Below are 8,331 nucleotides of genomic sequence, written 5' to 3'. Positions count from 1 at the left end.
TGGATTCCTTAAGTTAAGTTTAGCTCTTACTTCATAGCACTAATCTGACTGTAGGTGGCGTTGTTTGGACTTCCTGTCAAAATGGAATAAACCTGGTTTTCTACAGTCTGTTGGCTTTATTTATTCTTCTTATTCTTTTTTTTAAATTTATTTCTTTAATTCTTATTTTTGTTAAAAAAAGTACGTTACTTTACATTTGCTATGGGGAAAAACACGCACTACAGCGCCACCGTGTGGCCTGAGAACGTTAAGTTGTGTCCTACGACTTGTGGGATGACAGACAGTGTAGGTTCCCGGTGCTCTGGTACAGTGGTTCTCAAACTACGGCAAGCGTACCAATGGTGGTCCTCTGACTTCATGAAGGGGAGTGGGAGAGTGTATTTCAGCTGCAGCGGTGTATAAAATAAACGCCCCGCTGCCACCGCTGGTCGAAGTGAACCGTAAACACCGCCGCTGTTATTTCACTGTGTTTCCGTCTTTATATAAACTGTATTTACAGCGGAAGTTGGCTCTGATTGTTTGTCTTCCGACGAAAAGCTTACATTTCTTTTAAAGGATAAATAAAGGGGCGTCGTATTGTCGCTCGACGCCTTGACGTCACACAGCGGGGCTTTCCTCCCTGACGTCACAGAGCGGCGGAGCGAACGCGAGGCGAAGCGCAGCTGCGGAAAGAATAGAGTCGAGTTTCAGTGTCGAGTTCCCGCAGAGCAGGGAGAGTGGAGGCCGCTGTCAGCTCCCACAACGTCCCCTGCTGTTGACACCGTGTGACCGAGGGCCGCGAAGGAGCAGCGAGGACACAGCGGCGAAGAAGAAGAAGAAGAAGACGTAGACGCGGGACGTCGCACTGCCGCACTGCCGCCGCCAGCGTCGAAGAAATGGGCTCCGGAGAGAGGTGAGTTCCCGCCGCTGCCGCTGGAGCTGCTGCTGCTGCGGCAACACTGACCGCTGGATGTAAACACTCACGTTTTGACCGCCATAAAAAGCTAAATAATAATAATAATAAACACTGTTAAATCCACGTTAATTCTAACATTTGTCATGCGTGTGTAGCCGGAGGACGGAGCTGATGGAGGCGGAAACGGCTTCAGTCTGAGTCCACGTCCTGTCACGTCTCAAGACACGGATTCAGCTCTAGAATAATTACAATTATTTATTATTTAAATATAACGCAGTTGGTTGTTGGTGGTGTTTTTATTACAGAGATGACAGTGGAGTTAGAAAGAGAGGTAACTCCCCCCCTCGTCCCCTCTCTCCCCCTCTCCCTCTCAGCCACTCCCCGGCTCTGAGAGACGGTCTGTGATTTTCTGACAATAATTCAGGTTATTAAGAAAATGTTAATTTAACGTGGGAAAAGCTGTGGTTCGTGTAAACTGTGCTGCACGTCAGCTCGGCCGCTGGTTTAGACCGTGACCCACGTCGACTGCTTTAAATATAAACTCTGACCGGACTCTGTGCTTCACGTCAGGGACACATTCACTTTAAATGTTGTGACGATTCAGGTCCGATTCCCCGTTTGTTGTGATGACGTTGATAAACCGTGATACCGCAATATTTTAATTGCGATTCTTGTTGTCGTCGTTCAATCTGTTTTCCCCTAAATGTTTTACTACTTTGGCTAAATGTTATTCAGATTATTCAGGAATGGATACATTTGCTAAAATAAAAAAAAATTGCAAAACATGGCATGAAAATCACTGTGTGGATTTTATATATTATAATTATAATCCTAAAATCTTATAAAAAAATCATCTGTTGAGTAAGAAACGGCACAAAAGAAGGAAAATCTTACGAAACATTCAGTGGAACTTGACCCAAAAATTACTTTTTTTTTTTTTTTTTAAAGAATTGGTAAAAACGACTCTAGTTCTCTGGAGTCTGTATAAGATTTTTTAAATTTTTAAAAAAAATTTTCTACAGTTTTGTTTTGTTGAATGGACTTTTCCCAGAGCAGACTGAGGGATTTTAACAGCATCAAAATTACATTTTTTTACAAAGTAGTCCACGGTCCATGACATGTGACCTGTGACATCACCACCAGCTGAGCTGATGACATCACGTCTCCGCGTTGACTCTTAGATTTCCTGGTGACCTGGAGGGTCTGACCATTACCTCATCTCTGATGGGTTCGTGTGTCGCTGCGTGCCTCAGGTTTCAGACAATGGCAGGGTCACGTGGTCACATGGTCACATGGTCACGTGTGTCCCAGGACTGTGCTGCTGTTTCCTCTGTGAAACCTGAGTCCACTGCTGCACAGCTCTACAGTTACACTGCAGGCCTGACCCCGTGTGTGTGTGTGTGTGTGTGTGTTAATGAGCGAATTATACGTATTAAAACTAATCGTCACAAATTAAATACGAACGTTCCAAACTGTTTTTATCCCGGCTATGTTTTAGCTACGTTGCTAACATTTAGGTGACCTTGTGTCTAACAGTTGAACGAGCTCTTAGCCAATGGTTGACCTGTTTGTGCCGACCTGATTTTTGAATTTATATAATTTTGTTGGGCTGTTGTTTATGATTTCTTTTTTTCTTTTTTTTACACTTTTGCTGTTTTTCTAGGTTTACATTTTTTATGTTCCACACATTTTAGCTCTTTTATTTTATTGTGATTTTTTTTTCCACCATGGCTACATTTCCGGCTACATTTCCACCTTTAAACTCAAATCTCTTTTGTTCCTCAATCTCTCTCCTATAATCTCATTGTAATCTTTTTTTTTTTTAGCCTAATGTTCGGTCATTTCCGTAAACATTTCCTGCCAACGACTTCACCTGCTGCTGAATGGTTCGGTTGAATTCTTCACGGAGACATTAGTCGTTCACTGCTCAAACAATAATGGGTTTGTTTTTTTGTTTTTTTTTTCTGCTCTGTATAAAAAATGTTCTGTGGAAACGGAGCAGCTTCTTGGAAGTGGAACTCTGGACGCTGGCCAGAGTGAAGAGTTCAGTTCCAAAGCAAAAGGGTGTGTAAACATCATTAGCAGATAACGACACACACACACACAGTGATCTTTCACTCATGGACATCACACCTGGTCTCCGTCCACGTCCTGTTGATGTTGGAGACGACTTCTTAAAACCTCAATATATCGTCATGTCTACAGTAACGCAATATATCGCAATATATCGTATCGTTGCCTCTGTATTGCGATACATATCGTATCGCAGATTCTTGCCAACATACACCCCCTTATAGACTGCTAGGAAATACAGAAGTACAACTTCCTGTTAAAGTGACAACTTCCTGTTCTCGACTCTTGAAGTTTTTTTTTTTTTTTTTTTTTTTTTTTGCCAACCGTAGTAAATATTAGCCTGGAATCAGGGATGTCCGATAATATCGGCTGACCGATACTAGCATCATTGCGTAATCTCTGTAAGAATCGTTATCAAATTTTCCTCCGATAATAAAAAAAACCCCCGATTTCACCAAAGATGCCAAAGAATCGCTTGTAGGTTCCTGAGACGTTTACCTCAGTTTTTTGGGGGCTAACAGCTGCATATATCGGTATCGGTTGTTATCGGAGTTGGGCAATGTTTGCACAATATCGGCATGTCCGTCCCTAGCTGTATTTAATGTTTTTTGTTTCATTTCCGTCCTATTTAAAACATGGCCGACATGTAATAGGTTCCAGTGACTGAATAGGAAAATAGTGGTCAGACACTGAGTCAGTGGCCGACGACTGTGACTGCCAACAATGTGTTACCACACACGGGCGTGTGCCAGAGAAGTGTGTGTGTGTGTGTGTGTGTGTGTCCTGCTCAGTTCCACAGAATCCTAATTCCATTATCTCACCCATCGACTCGCTGCTGTGTTCAAGTACCACAGACCAAATCAGGCAGAGAGCAACAGTCGGTTCTGTGTTCTTATCTCAGTCTGGTCTGGTCTGGTTCCTGGTGACACTGGAACCAGGTCTGAGCCACAGTGGGTCTCAGGTTTGTAGTAGATGTTGACCCCATGACTGACCTCTCTGAATTATTCATGTGAAAAACCATTTGGACTTTGTTGTTTATGGTAACGGAACCGGATACCCAACTGCTGGCCCAGGGGCCATAAGTGCATAAGTGGCCCTGGGGTATACAGTATATATATATATATGTGTATATATATATACACATACATATATATGTATATACCAGGGCCAAAATTGATATCAGAAAAGATATAGTACAATCAGACAATATATATATAAAATGTACATAGATAGATATACACATATATGTATATATATATACACATACATATATATGTATGTATATTTACATATATACATATATATGTATACATATATACATGTATATGTATATATGTATACATGTACACATATATATGTATACATATATACATATATATGTATATACCAGGGCCAAAATTGATATCAGCAAAGATATAGTACAATCAGACAATATATATATAAAATGTACATAGATAGATATGCACATATATGTATATATGTAAATATACATAAATATTGTCTGACTGTACTATATCATTGCTGACATTTAACACGTCACATGACCTCATTTCCTTTAAAGCAACGTTCCGTCTCTAATGTCCGCGAGTTGGTTTTCCATGATCATAATCAGCGTTCTCCACAAACACTTTAACGACCCGTGTGCTGGACGCTGCCTAACGACCGAGTTACGGAGCCGCGTTAGTGCCTTTAGCAAAGTGCAGCCTCGACCATAAAGCAGTCGTAATGATGGGTCATCGGTCACTGAGGCCACGAGGCCGACACGTGTAACAGCTATTATAGAATTAGCTTCCTGGAAATCTGGACTTTATATTTCTGTAAATATCATTTATCTCCACACATAAAACGTGTCACTAAAGTAGCATCATCTGTTAGCCAGACAAGCTAACTGTCAAGGTTGATGAAAGAAATCCACGAATAGCTAAAAGTTAGCCAACTAGCTAAATAAATCCAACCCATCAAACATAGACAGATAAAATGATCATTTATTACAAGGCTAATTTCAGTGACTCATTCTCTCACTACTTTCGCTATCGTTTAGCCGAGTCAAGCTAGTTAAGCTAGGTTCATTTCACCATTCCCCCCCCCAACCTCCCTGCCCCCCTCACTCACATGTTCATGATGCATTATTAGCAGCATTAGCTGCAGCTTAAGCAGATGAACACCTGTTCCGTCCGGCCCCTCGCCCTCTCCCCGGCCCCCGCCCCGGACCAGGGTCCCTCACATTAGCAGGGTGAGATCAGTTCAGCCTGGTAACCTCTGGTAACGTCACTTTTCTGACTGTTAGCTTTATTGATGTTAGCGGTGTTAATGTTAGCATTTCTCTTTTTCCGTCACGAACACGTACAAATAGTCAAATTAGGAAAAGTTTCTCCACAAAAGGCTAAAGGTTAGCAACTCAAAATTACCCTAAAAGCTAAACTGTACTGTGGGTTGTTTGTGTCCTGCAGGAACAGATTTGAGGAAACGCTGAGGCATTAAATTAAGGCTTGGAAGCAGAAAGGAGTCAGAGAAGTGCTGAGAGCAGATAACCTGCACCACACACACACACACACACACACACACACACACACACATCTTGGTGTGTGTGTGTGTGTGTGTTCAGATGTTTCTGCTGCATCATGTTAATGTAACATCCAGGGCTTCCACAGTAAAAACCATCCATAAATAGTTTCACTTTTTTGAACATATTCATCATCAAATGAACATCTTGGTCGTTAATTGTCATTAATTGTCATTAATTAACATTAATTGTCATTTACTTTCAGTTTTGTTTTGACTTTTCATCTTCACCGCTGTGGTTTTTTCACAGGAAACTGTCTCTGTCTCTGTCTCTGTCTCTGTCTCTGTCTCTGTCTGTGTCTCTGTCTCTGTCTCTGTCTCGACTGGTCTGGTCTGGTCTTCTTATCTGTCCGTGATCTGCCTTTATACACACACACACACACACACACACCTCTGAATGGCCTCCTGATTACTGTGGCAGCAGTATCTGTGTGTGTCATCAGATATTTTTATTTACTTTTGTTCAAATGACTTGGAAAAAAAAAACAAACCTTTATGTCACAGGAGGAGGGAGGAAGAGGAGGGAGGAAGAGGAGGAGGGGGAGGGGTTTAATCACAGGTGTGAACCTGTCTGTGTGTTTCTATTGTGTGTGTGTACATAACACTTGTGCAACAGTGTGTGGGTGTCTCCATTATTCCACACATACAGGCAGCTCTTCTTGTCAGGACAATTGTCCAAATATTAAGTTTCATTTTGAAAAAAAAAAACAAAAACTCTGCATCATTTTTGTTATTTATAGTTTTGTTTTTATAGTGATTTCACGTTTCAGCTAACTTTTAGCTCTCTTTGTTGAGTCCTTTTGGAAATCCGTGCTAACATTTAGTTTTCTTTACTTTTATCATCGTTCTAATCAAAATATTTTATTTTATTTTTTTACATTTTTTCCTGTCGTCTGACTGTGAACCTGCTAACATCTAGATCCAGTTCAGTGTTAGCTAACCTTTAGCTAACCTTTAGCTAACCTTTAGCTAACCTGGCTCCGACACTGATCCTGTCGCAGGTTTAAACACTGGGTCTAAAAGACCGGTTCTCCTGGAGCAGGATCGGTTCTTTTTGGTACCGATGTCTCAGTGTTTGTGTGTGTGTGTGTGCTTGTGTGTTTGTGTGTGTGTGTGTTTGTGTGTTTGTTCACACTCTGAGTTTATGCATAAGTGCCAGAGCCACAGAGTGGGTCGCTGTTCTCTGCTCGCTCAGTGTGAGGGTCGCCATGGCAACGGCACCAGCAGCACAGTGTGAAGTGGAGTGTGAATGAGCGAGCGAGAGAGAGAGAGAGAGAGAAAAAAGAGAGAGAGAAATGAGAGAGAGTCAGCCCAGAGTCTAAAGAGTTAATGATCGCATTGAAACCCAGAGTGTGTGTGTGTGTGTCACACTGAGCATGCTCCCTGCACTCACTTCCTGCTCTCTTCTTCTTCCTGACAGAAAACCTCGTTCACTGAGGCCGAGCCTGAGCAGACGAGCGGAGGAGCAGCACTGAGTCTGGTCCTCACAGAGTCCTGGTCCTCACAGAGTCCTGGTCCTCACAGAGTCCTGGTCCTCACAGAGTCCTGGTCCTCACAGAGTCCTGGTCCTCACAGAGTCCTGGTCCTCACAGAGTCCTGGTCCTCACAGAGTCCTGGTCCTCACAGAGTCCTGGTCCTCACAGAGTCCTGGTCCTCACAGAGTCCTGGTCCTCACAGAGTCCTGGTCCTCACAGAGTCCTGGTCCTCACAGAGTCCTGGTCCTCACAGAGTCCTGGTCCTCACAGAGTCCTGGTCCTCACAGAGTCCTGGTCCTCACAGAGTCCTGGTCCTCACAGAGTCCTGGTCCTCACAGAGTCCTGGTCCTCACAGAGTCCTGGTCCTCACAGAGTCCTGGTCCTCACAGAGTCCTGGTCCTCACAGAGTCCTGGTCCTCACAGAGTCCTGGTCCTCACAGAGTCCTGGTCCTCACAGAGTCCTGGTCCTCACAGAGTCCTGGTCCTCACAGAGTCCTGGTCCTCACAGAGTCCTGGTCCTCACAGAGTCCTGGTCCTCACAGAGTCCTGGTCCTCACAGAGTCCTGGTCCTCACAGAGTCCTGGTCCTCACAGAGTCCTGGTCCTCACAGAGTCCTGGTCCTCACAGAGTCCTGGTCCTCACAGAGTCCTGGTCCTCACAGAGTCCTGGTCCTCACGGAGTCCTGGTCCAGACCGTGGTCTTCTCTTCAGTCTGGGATCGTTCAGTGAAGCAGACATGAGTTCTTCGTGGACCACGCTGAGACTCCTGAGTCTCTGACCTCCACGTTGCCCCCGGTGGACGAAGGACTGGAGGTGTTTTTTTAATTTAATTTAATTTTTTTTATCTGTTTTCGTCCCGACGCTCAGATCTGGAGGAAACTGTAGTTTGAACGTCTGACGCTGTCGTCACAGAGACGGGACTTTCTGGAAGTTCACTTTTGTCTTTCGACCACAGGACTAACACCTCGGTGTGTGTGTGAGTGTGTGTGTGTGTGAGTGTGTGTGTGTGTGTGTGTGTGTGTCGGGGACAATCACTGACCCTGTTGTTGGACTGACATGGGGTCAGAGAAGGACTCGGAGTCGCCACACTCCTCCGTGAGCGGCGTTCCCAACCCCAAGTGCCGACCGGCGGGCAAACGCCACCCCAGCTTTTCCCACAGCAGCCGTGGCTCCCGGGGCCCCAGGGGGGCCGCGCCCCCCCCTTTGTCTCACCTCCACCCGCACCACCAACAGCTCCTGCCTTCTGCCCTCACCCCGGCCCCTGTCCCCCCCGCCGCTCCGTCCGCGTCGCCCCAGGATGCCGCCTCCGGTTCTCCGTCGTCAAAGC

The sequence above is a fragment of the Cynoglossus semilaevis genome, chromosome 18, assembly GCF_000523025.1.
Source record: "Cynoglossus semilaevis isolate Cse_v1.0 chromosome 18, Cse_v1.0, whole genome shotgun sequence".
NCBI lineage: Eukaryota > Metazoa > Chordata > Actinopteri > Pleuronectiformes > Cynoglossidae > Cynoglossus > Cynoglossus semilaevis.
Note: the sequence above shows the minus strand (reverse complement) of the source record.